We start from the raw sequence: 18816 nt of genomic DNA on the forward strand, positions 1-18816 counted from the left end.
TCATCATAAGATATGGGTTCATGCTTCAAATTCATAAAAATCAAATAAAAATCATGCCTTTGTAAAGAAAATTACTTTTGGGCACAAGAACGAAAAAGAGTTTTGTGTTGAAAAACCCCACATACCTTGAATGATGAACTTTACATTGATACTCATTTTTGAGATGTTAGTCATTCCTTTGAATGATGGTTCTTGGAGTTCTTGAACTAGGAACTTGGAATCTCGAATAAATTTGTAGAATTAATGGTGAATTTTGGAGGTTCTTGAAGTTGGATGTAGGAGCTTAGGGTTTCATTTTTTAGGGAATTTGATGAAATATAACATATAATTCTTCTAATAGGCTTTAATATAGGGTTTGTGCGGATTTTGGGTGAGGGGGAATGACCAAAACGCTCCTAAAAATCAAAAAAATTCTCGAATTTGTTCTTTGATGGACTGTTTTGATAGTCTGAAGTAGATCAACCATAACGTTTTGCTTTGATATCCAAATTGATTGAAACTAACTTCATTAGAAAGAGGACTCGCAAAGCTTTCCGTTGATATATAGTAGATCACCCAGATCATTATGTACAAGGAGTTAAGATCATTTAAATTTGGAAAAAAAAATACGTCAGGCCTCAGTCCTTTTTCCTGCACGTTTTATTGTTCACTACTATTCAAGGTTCGATCGGAATGTTCATAACTCATCGCTCAGGTGTTCGTTTTGGATTATCCAAATATCATTGTAAAGCTTATTCGATACTCTACGCAATGGTGGGTCATAATCTAAGACATTCTATACTGAAAATTTATAATTCATTCTAGAAGATAGAACCCAACACGTTTACGCACAAAATTTCAATGAAAAATTTTTCGGGGTATTACATGTATACATTTAAGTAAACAATGTTATCATTCTTTATAAAACATGCATGATGATATGAATGGCTCACATAGCTTGAGCAAAACTGAAATCTGAATCTCATAAATCATGTATATTGAAGCATATAGTACAAATCCAGTGATTCATTACACTTTATATCTAAAATCTGTGTTCTCCATCTTATTCTCAAAACTTGTAAGCAAGAGGAATCTTAAAATAATAGCTTTCAAAACTTGTTATCTTATGGAGAATAAGGGTCTTCTTTAAAACTTAGAGATTATAGGACTTTGGGATTTAGGAGACTTGGGAGTTTCTTCTAACCGACATAAACCATGTGAGCCACATAGAGTCCAACATCTTTCCCACGTTGGGGAGAGCTGCTCTACCCTTACTATCAGAATAGAACCTTAACTTTAGTCACCACTATCTTAACCCACTTAGGGTAAATCAGAAACCTACAGGGCACGTAGTTCTAGGGCAGGAGACCTTAGAATCATACCCAACTCGGTGCTAAATATTGCTCCCATACTTAAGCTTAGAACTTTTTGGAAATCCACCTTAAAATAATTCAAGGGTCTATAATAAAGACCAAATATACTTTTGTTGACTTTAATTCATAAGTAATGTGAACTTCTATCTTAGATTAGACCCAAAAGGGTCAAAACTTTATTTGAGATCTGAAAATAACCTAACCAAGGGGTGCTTATAGCATAAACAATCTTGAACAACAATCTTTAAATGAGGTCTATTGACCCAATCATCAGTCTCATATCAAAACATCTAAGAATTCATACTTGATAATGTAATTACTCATAAATCATCTTAAAAGCTATACATTTCATCAATAGATATAGAAATATAAACAAAATCATGAAATTCAACTCTTAATCCATAAGAACTCTCAAAATCTTTCAAACAATAGTAAAGGGGTATAAACCCTAACTTCAATTTCATGGACAATCTCATAAATTATAGAAATTTTTTATTTAAAATATTCCCTTGGGAACAAGGGTGAAAGAGTTACCCTTTGTTCAAACCCCACATGCCTTAGATTATGACTTGTAGATAAACAAGCTTGCTTGAGACTCTTTTTAGTACTCTTGAGTGAAAGTTCTTGAAGCTTTTGACTTGGGGACCTTGATTATTAAATTAATTTGCAAGAACTATGGTGAAATATTGGAGAAGGAATTGGGTCTTGATATTGAGGGAAAACCCTAATTTTTGATGCTATGAAAGAATCTAAAGTTCTATTCTTTGTTTTGATATATCTAGGTGTTAAAAAGGATGGAAAAAGACCAAAAAGCCCTTTTAAAAATGGCTTTAAAATGCTGAACAGGATCATCAATGGCTCATGCAATGGTTCGTTGTTGGCTCGACGTTCAGTCGGTTTGACCATCGCAGTTGGACCAGAATAGGGGCTCACTACCTTAGTAGCGACGGCTTGGGAGATGGTCCATCACTAGCTCGACGGTCCATCGGCCTGACTGTCGTACTTGGATAGTGAATGGGTTTACTACCTTGGTTGCGATGGCTTAAGCGAGGGTCAATCGCAAGCTCGATGGTCTATCAACTTGCCCATTGCACTTGGGTTATTTTGACAACTCTTAGTAAAATGACCATAACTTCTCACCCGATATTGGATTCGGATGAAATTAGTATCATTGGAAAGATAATTTAATTTCCCACATGATAAAAATTCAAAATTAGAAAAACTCTATATGATTTAAACACTGCTCACATTAGAAGTCATTCCTTAATCTTATAGAGATATAATTTAAGCTTAAGGAAAGTTTGGGGTATTACACAAAGCTATCTCTTCCATTCCCACATAGATTGAAGAAGAAGGCAGATGAGACTAAGTTCAGAAAATTCATGGCCAAGTTGAAGTATTTGATAGTGAATGTACCCTTAGTTGAGGCACTATGATGCCGAGTTATGCCAAGTTATGAAAGACCTTGTGACAAAGAAAAGGACTGTGAGATTTGAACCAGTGGATAATCTTCATCATTTTAGTTCCATTTCTACAAGATCTCTAGTGCAGAAGAAAGCTGACCCAGGAGCATTTACCATCCATGTACTATCAGATTATTTAACTTTGCGAAAGCCCTTTGCGATCTGGGAGCAAGCATTAACCTCATGTCGTTGGAGGTTTTCAAATAGTTGGGTTTGGGAGACCCTACACCTACTAATATGTGACTTCTGATGGTTGACAGGTCGGTGAAAAGACCAGTGGGAATTCTTTATGATGTTCTGGTAAAAGTTGCTAGCTTTATATTCCCAATGGACTTTGTGATTCTGAATTGTGATGTCGATTTTGAAGGACCCATAATCTTGGGTAGATCATTCTTAGTGTCGGGGAGAGTACTCATCGATTTGGATTTCAATGAGCTGAAATTTAGGCTCAATGATTGAGAGGTTAGCTTTGATGTGTTCCAGTCTATGAAGCTACAGAAGGAGATGAATATTGTTTCAGTTATTGATGTGTTTTATGAATATGATCAAGAAGTGTCAGTTGAAGAAAAATTTGCGGTGGAAACTTGTAATACCCCACATTTTTGACTAGAATAAAAATCCGTCATTCCTATGCATGGATATTTTAAAAGCCTCAAATCCTATATAAATTTAATGTGTTAATCAATTATGTAGTGTGGGAATATATTTGAGCATGAATTTAGATCATAGAGGTCCCCTAACTCAAGTACAAGTTAAAAGCTTTCCTATCGTTCAAGTTTTAGTGAGCGTCAAAACTTGGTTCAACTTCAGTCAACCATAACTCGTTGTATATGATGAAATGGGTGCTTTACTATATATCAAATGAAAGATCTTTGAATTATCTTTCCAACTATACTAATTTCTTCTAAATACGATATCGGAGTAAAGAGTTATCCCCATTTTATTCCAGCATGTCAAGCTGGAAAATGGTGATGACATCTCTGATGGGCTATCACGTTTCTGACGACCTTTTTGACGACGTCATCACATTCTGACGACATTTCTGACAACATTGTCAGCCCTAGGTAGAAAATCAAGACTTTGGACCCCTTTTGTGACGATCATTCGTGATGGCCTATCACAGATCTGACGGCCTATCACGGATGGCGTCAAGTATATTTTTCCAGTAATTCAAGGGCATTTTTGTAAGGGTATTTTGGTCATTTCCTTCACCTTCCATGACTTATAACCCTAAAGAGGCATAATTTTTTTCATTTTTCTTCAGTTAAGCATCTCAAAAACCCTCTCTTAACTCTCAACCACAAGATTAGGGTTTCCATCAAACTCATCTCTCTAAAGCAAGATTCAAGCCTTTTTCAAAGATAATCAAGAATTATGTTTCCCAATCCAAGAAATCTCTAGCAAATCATCAAGGTTTTCTTTCTAAGGTATGCGTGTGTTCACTCATGGACGCCTTTTGTCCATGAAGTTCAAGAACCCTTTTTTTTTTCTAAAACTATATATTATGGTTTTCATGTTATGAATGGATTGTTGATCATGTTTATGTGTTGAATGATGTCAAGATAAAATCTTTATGTGTTATTATGAATCTATGACATCATATGAGTTGAAAACATGTAAGTTTGATTATTTATGATGCGGAATTGTATGATTTACCCCTATGCCTAAGTTGTGCATGTAAGCTGTTTGATAAAAATGCCTAAGAGACTAGAAATCATGCATTATAGCTAAATTGTGACTAAGTGAAGGATTCATGATAGGCCTCTATGATTCAATGTCATCCATGTTGATAATGTGTCTTGTGAACACTGTTGGATTACTCATGAACTAGTATGATGGAATTCTGTTATGCTTACTTGCAAAACCCACTCATGTATAAGATGTAGAATACCCATGTACTTCATGAAATTCCCCAAGTTATGATATTATGGATTGTGGTTGTAATATGTAATGAGCATGATATTGAAAGCTATGCAAGTATATACGTGATGTATGAAATTCCCTTCCATGAAATAGATTGTTGAGAACCATGCTTAGTATGAAATCCCTTATTTATGATATTGTGGATTATGGACTCTACTCTTATGATCAAGTCAGTCATGTGTGTCAGTTTCCTTCCATCGAGTCCTGGGGGCACTTATACCCGAAAAATATAGTTGTGTGCCAAGAGCCATGTCATGTTTTCATGATACTCTCAATCAAGCCATGATCTATAGAAATCAGTCAGTCATGTGACTCAAGAAAACTCAGTAATCTCAGCAGTTCAATATTCTCAGTAATCTCAGTAACCTCAACAATCATAGTAAATCTTAGTAACTTCAGTACTCTGAATCAGTCCTCAGAACTCACTATATTCCATCCGTCATCGAAATCCAGTAAACTCAATTTTAGCTCTGCTAAATAATACCAATAGTATCAGTTCAGTTAATCAGTATCAGTTTAATAAATCAGTTAAGTTAAGTTAGTTAGTTCAGCCCAGTTATTCAGTTCAGTGTCTTTCAGATGGGAGTAGGATTTAATATCGAGTGAAACTAGGGATGGGGGCTCACTCGCTAGAATAGGATTGAGGTCCCTAGAAGCAATCCCTAAGTTCCAGAACTAAATTGCCAACGTAGGTACAAGATGTCACCTGTTAGATAGGACTGACATACTCAGGGGTCACCCGTTAGCACATTTATATGTATAGGACTGATCCCAGGAGTCACCTGCTAGATTAGGACTGACTCTACAATAGATGTCTTTACTAGTGGTGTGGTACTGACACCCTTCCAGTCAGAGCAAAGATTAGACCCCAGTCAGCTTAGCTTGGGGCATGTCAGTTAGATGAATATATCTCACAGTTTCAGTTATAGATTCAGGACTGTCAGATATAGTAAACTCAGTTTAGTAGTACAGATTCAGTACTGTTAGAGAAAATTAATTCTTATCATTATAAATAGACTTTAAGATCACCCATTAGATAGGAATGATATCAACTATAGTTAAACAGTATCAGAATCATCAGATTTAAAGATCACCCGCTAGATAGGACTGATCTCAAATTCAGTTACTCCATATAAAACTGAACTCAAATAGTTCTATCAGAACTTAGAGTGTCAGATACAGTCGCTTAGTATCAGTTACATTGGTTAGGCCAATCATCACAGTTATATCAGTTATATCAATTTTCTGAACTCATATATCAGTCATATCAGTTATCAAAATTCATGATATCAATATTCAACTTCAAGACTGTCAGACAAAGTCAACCAGACCAGTTCTTCATAATTCAAATTGTCAGAATTAGTCGTTCATCTATTCAGTATCTTAGTATTAGTACACTCATGTTGTCAGTATTCAAACTCAATAGTCAGTATCTCCACGAGTTCAGTTACAGTTATGTATGCATGTATGTATTCTCACGTTCATATTAGTCAGCATTGTTCATGCATATAACCCGTTGCATTTAGCCTACCTAACTCGTATACTCAGTACATTCAAACATACTGACGCATTTGTGCTATGGTGCTTTCTCTTATGTTACACCATAGGTTCAGAGGCACGAGCTCCAGATCAGCAGTAGCATTCCAGTGTTCAGAGTTTGCTGTGAGTCCTTCTCATCCGAGGATGATATGATTATTGCTACATTTACTATTTAGTTGCTAGATAGAGTTAGTTGGTGACATGTTCCTTCAACTCTTTATTCAGTTCAGTTAGAGGCTTTCAGACTAGATGCCAGATTAGATATTTAGATCTCATTATTTTCAGTGTTTATGACTTATTTTGGTATTGTTATACCTTTTTCAGACATTTTGTTATCAAACGTTTATTCAGTTCAAACATTTTCTGCATTTTATGATATATTATGCAGTATACAGGTACATATATTAGTCATGAGTTAGCTTGTGGTCCTTCGGGGTTATGAGCACCATGTAGCATTCCTGTTCAGAAAAATTGGGGTGTTACAAGACTTTTGTTGAATTGTTGATGAACTTCGACAGTGAGGGAATTAATGATTATGATGAGACCATATATGAATTGGCCGGTATGAGGCTATACTCTTATACTCTTAAGAAGCTGGATATGGACTTACAAAAATCATCCAACACCACCTGCTAAGCCTTCGATTGAAGAATCGCTGGTGTTAGAACTGAAGGAGATGCCAGATGATTTCCAGTATGTGTTTCTAAGTAATGGAAATTGTAACGTCCCAAAAATACACCCTAGACGTCACACGGTGCTCAAGACTACAAGTTGTACCAAACTAACCCTTTAGGCCTTCTAACAACTTTGGAGACCATAATACAGGTAAAATTGACATATGAAATAGTGAAATCCCAAATCAATGTAGTAACGAAAAGTGTCAAACATAGGAATCTAGAACAACCACTTTTAAAATAAAAAATTTAAAATAGTCGTACAAGGCTCTACTTCTATCTAGAGAGCCACTGGGACAAGCCCCAACTGACCAAACTCAAACTGAAATCAAATAACTAGAATACTTTATTATCAATAATTCTGGTAGGATATGCCCTCGAACTATGAGGACTCACCAAGAGCTGGGATGTAGGTGGAGATTCTAGAAATTGATCACGCTGCTGGAATTGAGCACCAAGATCTACGTTATAAGACACTGTAGCATATAGATGTATATGTTTCTCAATACTTCTAGAATTTACTAAGTTTACGAGGATGAATTCAAAAGTAAAAAAAAACTTAATATTCATATAAACTTGTAAAGAATGCATTCTAAGCGTAATGACACAGCTTGAGCTTGAATAAAACAAAGCTGTAAAATCATAAACATAAGCAATGAAGAAAAAGTATAAACTTTGTGAGCCATGACACTTAGTTTCTAAAAGATTTACTTTTTTTTCTTTCTCAGGGAAGTTCATCTAACTAACATACACCATGTGAGCTATCATGGAGTCCAACGTCTTACCTAAGAATGGGAGAGCTCACGCTGGGGAAAGATGTCCTATCCTTGACATCGAAATAGGACCTTAACTTAAGTGATCACTATACTTAACCCATATAGGAACTTTAGACTTATGGTGGCTCTTCGTTCTGGGGGATGAGACCTCGGACTCATACCCAACTCAGTGCTAAATACTACTCCCTTACATGTAACATTGGGTTAACGACTGAAAAATCTGCAGGCAACTCAAGCTTATATGCTACTTTCCCCACACGACTATATATTCTATAAGGGCCATCATATCAGGGGCTAGGCTTCCCCTTTTTGCCAAATCTCTTTACCCCCTTCATGGATGAAACCTTCAAATAAACTAAGTCAACAACCTTAAACTCAAGATCCCTTCTCCTCACATTTGCATAAGATTTCTGATGACTCTGAGTGGTTTTAAGCCTCTCTTGAATAAATTGAACCTTTTCCATAGCTTCAAACACTACATCCAGCCCTATCAATGTAGTCTCACCTGCTTTAAACCAACTAATAGGTGATCTACACCTTCTTCTATAGAGACCCTCAAACGGAGCCATCTGGATACTGGAATGATAACTGTTGTTGTAGGAAAACTCGATCAAAGGCAAATAGTCATCCTAATTTCCTTTAAAATCAAGAACACACACCGTCAAAATATACTCTAGGGTTTGAACAGTCCTCTCTACCTGACTATCTTTCTGAGGGTAAAAAGATGAACTGCGATGAACTTGGGTACCTAGACCCTTCTAAAAGGCTTTCTAAAAATGAGAGGTAAATTGAGTAACCCTATTACTTCCAAGTGGGAATAATAAACTCTTGCAAGGTGCCACCAGGCTTTTGGTGCTCCATCTTAACCTACTGACAATTGGAGCACTTAGCTAAAAACTCTGCAATATCCCTCTTTATGCCACTCCACCAATAGATTTTTTACAAATCACGGTATATCTTGGTGTATCCTAGGTGAATAGAGTAGCCCGCACCATAAGCTTTCTCCAAAATCAGCTGCCTCAAACCATCAACGCACAACACACACAATATATCCTGGTATCATAACACACCATTTCTCCCTTGGGAGAAAACCTTTACTTTTTGGTCTCTGACTGACTCCTTCAATTTAAGCAAACTGGAGTCCCTATCTTGTTTCTCCTTCACTTTAAAAAGTAAAGAAGACTCCAAACTATTCTGAACACATACACTACCTTCAGTGGAATCAACCAACCAAACATCTAGTCTAGCTTACTGATGAACCTCCTAAAATAACTTCCTTTTATCATTCTCAACAAAAGTAATACTACCTATAGACAGTCTACTAAGGGAGTCTACCACTATATTGGCCTTGCTCGGGTGATACAAAACACTCATATCATAATCTTTTACCAACTCTAAGTACCTTTTCTGACGAATATTTAAATATTTGTATGAGAACACATACTATAATCTTTTGTAATTATTGAAAGCATAAACATGCACCACATAAAGATAATGCCTCTAAATTTTCAAGGCAAATACAACACTGGCTAATTCAAGATCGTTGGTAAGATAGTTCTTTTCATAAGGCTTAAGTTGTCTAAAGGCATAGGCTATGAATTTACCTCTCTGCATCAAAACACAATCCAGACCAACTCTAGAAGCATCACAATAAACAACAAACCCATCTGAACCATCTACTAATATCAAAACTGAGGTTGAAGTGAGCCGAGTCTTAAACTCCTGAAAACTCTTCTTACAAGAATCTGACCACTGAAACTTAACTTTCTTTTGAGCCAATCTAGACATGGGGAACGCAATAGATGCAAATGCTTCAACAAACCATTGATAATAGCCAACTAAACCCAAAAAACTCCTAATATCTGATAGAGAGATGGGTGTAGGCCAATTTCTCACTGCTTCTGTCTTTTGAGGATCAACTCTAATGCCATCAGAAAAATATGGCTAAGAAAAGCTACTGATCTTAGCCCAAATTTAGAATTACTGAATTTGGCGAACAACTGATGATCTCTAAGAGTTTTCAACATAATTCTGAGATGGTCTGCAAGGTCATTCTCACTATAGGAACAAACAAGGATGTTATCAATGAAGACGATGATGAACATGTCCAAGTACTATTTGAACACTCTATTTATCAAGTCCATAAAGGCTACTGGGGCATTTGTTAGCTCGAAGGACATGACTAGAAATTTGAAGTGACCATAACTAGTTTTAACAGTTGTGTTTTGAATATCACACTTCTTTACTCTAAGCTGATGATAGCTGAATCTGAGGTATTTATTAGAGAAATAACTTGTACCCTGAAGATGGTCAAATAAGTCATCAATCCTGGGAAGAGGATATTTGTTCTTGATAGTGACTTTATTCAACTGGAGGTAGTCGATTCATATTTGGAGAGAGCCATCTTTCTTTCACATGAATATGACTGAAGCATCCCATGGAGAAACACTGGACCTTATGAAACCTTTATCTAAGAGATCTTTAAGATACTCTTTTAACTCTTTAAGCTTAGCCGAAGCCATACAATATGTAGAGATATAGATGGGTTGAGTATTAGGGAGGAGATCAATGTCGAATTCTATTTTCTTATTCAGAGGTATCCCTGGCAAATCATCAAGAAAGAACTCGGGAAGCTCATTGACTACATAGACTCACTGAACTGTTGGAGCTTCAAACATAGTGTCTTTAACTCAAACTAAATAATAAATGCACCTTTTAGATATCAACTTTCTAGACTTAAGATAGGATTTGAAATGACTCTTGGGAGATTCAGAACTACCTTCTCACTTAAAAATTGGCTCACTAGGAAACTAAAACTTTACCAATGGGTGCGATAATCTAAGGATGAATTACATGAATGGAGTCAATCCATGCCTAGAATAACATCAAAATCTACCATTTCTGACTTTATTAGGTCAACTAGTAAAATATTATATAGGACAGTGATAGGACACTTTTTCTAGAAATAACTGACTCACCTACTAGGGTGGAAACTAGGAAGAGCTTGGAGAGCTTTTCAAGACCTATCCCAAAATTTACCGCAATTAAAGGAGTCATAAAAGAGAGATGTAATAAAGGGTCTAACAACACATAAACATCAAAATGGAAGACACAAAGCATACCAGTAATAATATCTGGTGAACTCTTCTACTCCTGTCAGGATGGTAAAGCATAGAACTGATTTTGGCACTGACCTCCATTAGTATTAGATAATGCGCCCAGTTAAGGGACTGGGTGAACCGAAAGAGCTGGTGTGCTAGCAACCTAAGGCTGGGAAAGAACATACCTACTTATTTTCTTTTCATGTGGACACTCTTTGATTCCGTGACCCAACTTGCCACATCCATAACTACCCTTTTCCTATCAAACACTCACCAAGATGGTTTCTACCACAATTTGCATATGTCTGATAGCTGGGCCTTCCACCTGCAATACTCTGAGACATATAAATAGAAGTACTTGCCTATTACTCTCGCTGGGTTCTGAGTGCAGGCCACTGGCTGAAGATGGTGTTGGCATAGATGAGTGACCATAAAACTACAAATGATTCCCTCTCCTAGACCTTGGTTGGCCATTCTTAAACTGTTCGATCCGAGCCTACTTATTCCCTTCTCTATTCTTTAACTTCTCTACCTCAATCTATTAAGCATGAGTCATCAACCTTGCAATATCTATGTCCCCAATAAGCATAGTAGTCCTACACTCCTTTACTACCAAATCAACCACTCAGTAACAAACTTACTCATACTAGATCTAGAGTCAACTACCAACTCGGGAGCTTACTTAGACAATTGAGTAAACTTAATGCAGTACTCCTTCACTGTCATTGAGCCCTACCTCAGGTTCATACACTTCTCAATATAAGCCTGTCTCATCTCACGTGGAAAGAACCTATCTAGAAACATATCCTAAATCAACTACCAACTTATAGGAGCTGCATTCTCACCTTTACCTACCTTTCGCATAACAACCCAATCATAAGTAACATCCTTCAGCCTATAGGATTCCAATTCTACACTCTTCTTCTCAGTAACATGCATAACTTAAGTGATCTTTCTCACCTCATTAATGTAGAGCTGTGGGTCCTCACCAACTTTGGACTCGAAGAACTCAGGTGGATTTATTGTCATGAAGTCACAAATTATGGATGCAGCTAAATCACCATTTTGATAAAGTGGGACTGCAGCCTAATTGTTGCCATGAACATTGGTAGTCACAACTTGGGCTAATGCCTAAAAGAAAACCCAAAATTCAGCATGATACACATTCTCATTCAGAGGGTTGGCTTGCGTTGGTGGTTAGTCACCATTTTTGTGTACATTGGCTTGGTGAGGAGTCATATTCTGTCACACAAAAGCATGAGTTAAAGAAGATAAAGACAACAGTAAGCATGATAGATCATGAAAGAAAGGATGATTCTTAACTTGTTCCATAGCCTCTTCCTCATAAATATGGCACACTTTACACCTATGATCAAGACTCTAACGCAGCTTGTCTGACTCCCTAGGACTCTTTAAACTTGGATCTGATACCTAGTTTGTAATGGCCCAAAAATATACCCTAGATATCACACAGTGATTAAGAATACAAGTAGTCCCAAGCTAACCCTATAAGCCTTCTAACAACTTTGGAAACCATAATAAAGATTAAACTGACATATGAAATATTGAAATATTGAATCAATGTACTAATTGAAAGTCTCAAACATAGGAATCTAGGAACAACCACTTTTAAAATCTAAAACTAAAAATAGTCGGACAAGCCTCTACTTCTAACTAGGAAGCCACTGGGACAAGCCCCAGTTGACCAAAATCAAACCAAAATCAAATAAATAGAATATTTTACTATTAAAAATTCTGGTATAATGAGCCCTCTAACTATGAGGACTCACCAAGAGCTGGAATGTAGGTGGAGATGCTCAAAATCAATCAAGCTACAGAAATTGAGTACCAGGACCTACATTATAAGATAATGTAGCACATAGACATATATGTGGATCACTACTTATGAAATGTACTGAGTATGTGGGGGTGAATGCATAAGTAAAACAACAACTCAATATTCATATAAACTTGCAAAAAATGTATGCTAAGTGTAATGACTCTCCTTGAGCTTGAATAAAACAAAGCTGTAAAATCATAAAAATAAGTAATGAAGCATAAGTATAAACTTCGTGAGCCATGAAACTTAGTTTCTAAAAGATTTACCACTAATGGGAGAGCTCACACTACGGAAAGTTGTCCTACCCTTGACATCAGAATAGGACCTTAACTTAAGTGATCACTATACTTAACCCATATAGGGACTTTTGACCTACGGTGACTCATAGTTTTGGGGAATGCGACCTTGGACTCATACCCAACTTGGTGCTAAATACTACTCCCTTACTTATATGCTTGAACTTTAAGTAATGCACCTTAAAATAGCATAAGGGTTTATATAATGAAAAACCAATTATGCTCTTCTTTGCTTTAAACTATAATCAAGATAAATAAATATGGATTTCAATCTTAGTTTAGGATCAAAAGATCCATCTTTCCTTAAAACTTGGCAAACAATTATCAACGAAACTTACGACCATAGTCTTCTTAAAATATCAAACTCATTCTTGATATTGACTTATAAAATAAAACTTAAGAGTATGATCTTCTTAAAATTTCAATGCTTAAACTTTGGGCTTAAAAATTCATGCTTTAAACTCATAACAATTCACAACAAAACTTCATGCTCAATATTATTCTTCAAATCATTCAACAATATCAATTCACTAGAAGAAAGTGCAATTCACGATATAAATGTTCAATTCAAAGCATAAATAGGTGAGATAAACATGCACTTAAATACTTAAATTATTTATAAATTAATAAACTTAGAACAAGATAATTTGGGTATGAACCCTAAAATGAAAATCATGAAATCTTAACTTAAAAGTAAGTTTTGGGCACAAGGATGAAAAAGTATCCTTGTTTATAACTCCACATACCTTAATAAGTTTAATTTGATGAATGAAAGCTTGAATTGTAAGCCTTGGAGATGATATTGAAGCTTTCTTGAACTTTTTGAATTAGGTAACTTAGATTCTTGCTTTTTTGGAAGAGAAAATATTAGAGCTCTTGGTGTTCTTGAGAGGAGGTTCGAGTTTTGATTCTTGAGAGATGATGATTTGTTTTGAGAGAATTTGTGAATTGAATGGCCAATTAAGCCTTTTTAGTAATTTAATATCATATTATGGGTCAATTGGGTGAAGGGAAAAGACTCAGATACCCTCATGGACCTGTAATTTAATAAATTAAAATGGACCAATGATGCACCACATCACTCTACCAATGCGATATGCGCCGCGCTGCGTTGTACCTTACCAATGCAATTTGTGATGCACTGCGGCCATATCATGTTGCTTCACTATTTTGAATATCTAAACAGGACTCAAACCTCATTCAAAAAACCTGAAGCTTACCCGAGATGTACCCTTGATATCTCCAATAATGAATCAATCTTAAAATTGGTATTCTAAGAACGAGTAGGTTAAAAATAGAATCATCAAAGTTTAATGGCCTTAGAAATGACTAAGTCCTAACACTTAATAAAATTTTCAAAGTCTTGGATCCCTTGGACATGCAATAGCAAGCTGAATTGAGTTAGGATCTTACAGTCTCTTATAAAAACACTTTACCAGTTATTATTGTAGTGGATTTGGGGGAGGATCAAGTCGAATCTCTTATTTCAATAATGAGGTGCTATAAGAAAGCTAATAGGTGGACTATTTCTGACATCATAGGCATTCTACCTAGTATTTGCATACATAAGATCTAGTTTGAAGAAGAATGCACTTCTACGATTAAACATCAACGCAGGTTGAACCCACCAATGCAAGAAGTGGTGAAGAAGGAGATCATTAAGTGGCTTGATGCTGGGTAGTTTACCCATTCACTGATAGTAAATAGGTAAGTCCTGTAAAGTGCATGCCTAAGAAAGGAGGCATGACAGTTTTAACAAATAAGAGGAATGAGCTAATTCCACTCAGATAGGTGACTGGTTGACGAGTCTATATGGATTACAGGAATCTGTATTCTGGACATTGAAAGATCATTTTCCAATGCCTTTCAAGGACCAAATGGTTGATCGATTAGCAGGAAGGGGTTGGTACTATTTCATCAATTGTTACTCTGGATATAATCATAGATTAATAGCTCTTGAGGAGCAAGAGAAAACTACTTTCACATGCCCCTATAGAATATTTGCATTCAAATGAATGTCATTCGGATTTTGTAATGCACCAGCTACGCTCCAAAGGTGTATGATTTCAATCTTTTTAGATAGAGTAGAGGAAACTTTGGAAGTGTTCATGGATGACTTTTCTGTGGTTGGTGATTTCTTCGATTTGTGTTTGGTGAATCTAGGAAGGATTTGCAATGATGTAAAGAATTCAACCTAGTCCTAAATTGGGAAAAGTGACACTTCATGGTTAAGGAAGTCATAGTGTTGGGACACAAAATCTTAGTAAAACGGATTGAGGTTGATAGATATAAAATCAAAATTATTGAAAGGCTACCTTCTTCTATCTCAGTTAAAGGAGTTCGTAGTTTTCTTGGCCATGCTGGGTTCTACCGAAGGTTTATAAAAGATTTTTCCAAAATTACAATTTCACTTTGCAAATTATTGGAAAAAGAGAGAAAGTTCTTGTTTGATGAGTATTGTATGAGGGAATTTTAATGCCTTAAAGAGAAGTTGGTTGTTGCACCTATTATTGTTGCTTTGGATTGGTCTAAGTCGTTTGAAATAATGTGCGATGTGAGTGGGGTAGCACTTGGGGCTGTTCTGGGATAGAAGAAGGAGAAGCTATTCCATCACATTTATTGCGCTTCCAAGGCATTAAATGGGGTAAAGAAAAACTACACGGTCACATAATAAGAACTTCTAGCAGTGGTGTATGCATTTGAAAAGTTTTAGGCATATTTGTTGGGGACCAAGGTAGTGGTCCACACCATCCATGTCGCGTTAAGATACTTGATGGCAAAGAAAGACGCCAAACTAAGACTTATCAGATGGGTGTTGTTTCTGTAGGAGTTTAAATTCAAAGTCGAAGATCGAAAAGGGTTTGAAAATTAAGTAATAGACCACTTTTCTAGGTTAGAGAATGACCAGTCCACTATGGAAAAGTTGAAGATTAATGATTATTTTCCGAATGGGCATATTCTAGTTGTTGATCTTGACTTGATACCGTGGTATACTAACAACAACAACAACAAAAACCTAGTAAATTCCCACATCGTGGGGTCTGGAGAGGGTAAAGTGTACACAGACCATACCACTACCTATAACGAAGTAGAGAATATCGTGGTATACTAATTTTGCTAATTTTGTTGTTAGCAACATCATTCTTGATAACCTGTTATTCCATTAGAAGAAGAAAAAGTTTCTCCACGATGCTACGAGGTATTTTTGGATTGAGCCCTACTTGTTCAAATGCTGTACAGACAACATCATCAGAAGGTGCATACCGAAGGTTGACATGCAAAGCATTTTGGAAGCTTGTTATGGTTCACCAGTTGGGGGACATCATTCACGCCATCACACTGCTCAAAAGGTTCTACAAAGTGGTTATTACTGGACGTCACTTTATAAGGACGCTTATGATTTTATTAAGAAATGCAATCAATGTCAAAGGTAATGTTCAATCTCCAAGCCTCATGAAATGCCAATGACAAAGATAATTGAGGTAGAATTATTCAATGTGTGGGGCATAGAATTTGTGGGTTTATTTATAAGATCTTATTACCACAAATACATCTTAGTTTCTGTGGACTACGTGTCTAAGTGGGTTGAAGCCGTTGCCTTAGCTGACAATGAAGGAAAAGGAGTGGTTGCATTCTTGAAGAAGAACATTTTCTCACGCTTTGGGGTGCCTCAAACGATCATAAGTGATAGAGGATCTCACTTTTGCAATAAATTATTTTGGGCTACATTGATAGAGTATGGCATGAAACAACACCAAAGTGACCACTCCATATCACCCACAAACTAGTGGGCAAGTAGAGGTTTTAAACAGAGAAATCAAGGCAATTTTGGACTAGACTATGAACACAAATAGAAGTTACTAGTCATGGAAGGTTGATGATGCTCTATGGGCTTATCAAAAGGATTTTAAAATGCCCATAGGGATGTCACCGTATCAGATGGGTTTTGGCAAAGCATGTCATCTACCAAATGAGTTTGAACATAAATCTTTATGGGCGTTCAAATGGTTGAACATGGATTGGAAGGAGGCAGTGAAATTGAGATTAGAGCAGCTTAATGAGATGGATGAGTTTTGTATTGGTGCATATGAAAGAGCTAATTTATTTAAGGAGAGAATGAAGAAATACCATCACCAAAGAATTGAGAAATGGGATTTTTAGGTTGGTGATTGGGTATTGCTCATTAACTCAAGGATTAAGCTCTTCCCTGGTAAGCTGAAATTGGAATGGTATGGGCTTTTAAGAATCACTTAAGTCTACTCATCTAGAGTAGTTGAATTTGAAAATAAAGATGGGAGTGTCTTTAAGGTGAATGGGAAATGAGTCAAATAGAACATTGGTCCAATAGACTCAATGAAATGGTTGAGTATAGTGTGTCTTGATAAAGTCTGAGTAATCAAGTAAATTGAGTCGTGCCGCGATATTGAATCAGGCGCTAGTGGGAGGCAACGCATAATGTGTTTTATTAGCATTTAGTTAATATTATTTGTTTTTCTTTTACAATTAATTTGGTTGTTAAGTGTGTAGGAATTGTGCTTCAGAGAGAAGGAATTAAACAAATTGACAAGATACCATGGAGAGACCGATGGGCCGTCAGTAACCCAATGGGCAGTTATAATATCCATAAGAGCCATGGAAAACCAAAGTAACATTCTGGATAAGGTACGATGGAAAGACAAATGGATAGTCACTTAGACCATCACCATTGGGGAAAAAATCCAACTTTCTGGATAAGGGCTGACGGTAAGTGCGATGGACTATCACGACAACGATGGCCTATCAGATGGACCGTCAAAATGAGTCGATCGACATGAGATTCTGGTAAGCTGTGATGGCTTAGCCGACAGACCATTAGTCACCTAACGGACCGTCAGTCACCTGATGGACCGTAAGCTAGACTATCAGAAAAACCCTTAGTTTAAAATAAATGGGTTGGGTCGGGGAAAATTGAGCCCCAGGGAGTATTTGAATTGATCCAAATGGTTTTTTATTTTTAAATGGATAAAAGGAATTAGTTACATGAATGTTCTTGTCTCTACAACTCCCAACACGGTTGAAACTCCTGCACATTCATTCTTCTTAAACTAAATTCATCCTCTCAAAGGACTCTTTAAGTTCTTTCCCCCTCTATTAAATCACCATCTATTTCTTTTTTTTTTCATCAGCTTTAAACTTTAAACTCTTACCTTATAAAGGATTAAGTTACAGTAGTTCACATTTTTTAAAGTCTAAGAAGAGTGAAGAATAGCATTAAGGAAAAAGTATGATTCTAAACTACTCTCTTTTTGTTTCAAAGCATGAAATCGTTAAGGATATAGTACAAGTGCCTTTTGAAAAGTATTTTTGAATTTATCCGTGAGTCCAACATTGGTATTATTTGGTTGGGGTGATGTCTGAGTAACCCATGTTGTATTATGCCTAAAAATGGTTGAAAAAGTGGTCTTGCGGGGTGAAAATTTTCAATATAAAATTTAAGTCTACCAGGTGTTTGACAAAATACCGCAAAAGGAAATTAAAACTCCAAAGAAAAGGATGACGGATAAAGAGATGAAATATCAACCTAGCGATGGACCATCACAAGAGCCGTCGCCAAAATAAGTTATGAAATATTTTTTGTTAAGAAGCGTCAGACAAGGTGATGGACCCTCAGTTACCCAATGGACCTTCAATGAATTACTGTTCCTCTGCTAAGATGCGATGGACAAGGTGATGGACCGTCAGTGGCCCGATGGATTGTTAGACTAACCATCACTTTAAAACAATGACTCTTCTTCTTTTATATTGTCATGACTCAAACCAGGGCCTGGCCGTGACGAGCATTTCGAACCATGAAGGCCCGAAACACCCCTATC

This window comes from Capsicum annuum, chromosome 12 (assembly GCF_002878395.1).
Source record: "Capsicum annuum cultivar UCD-10X-F1 chromosome 12, UCD10Xv1.1, whole genome shotgun sequence".
Classification (NCBI taxonomy): Eukaryota; Viridiplantae; Streptophyta; class Magnoliopsida; order Solanales; family Solanaceae; genus Capsicum; species Capsicum annuum.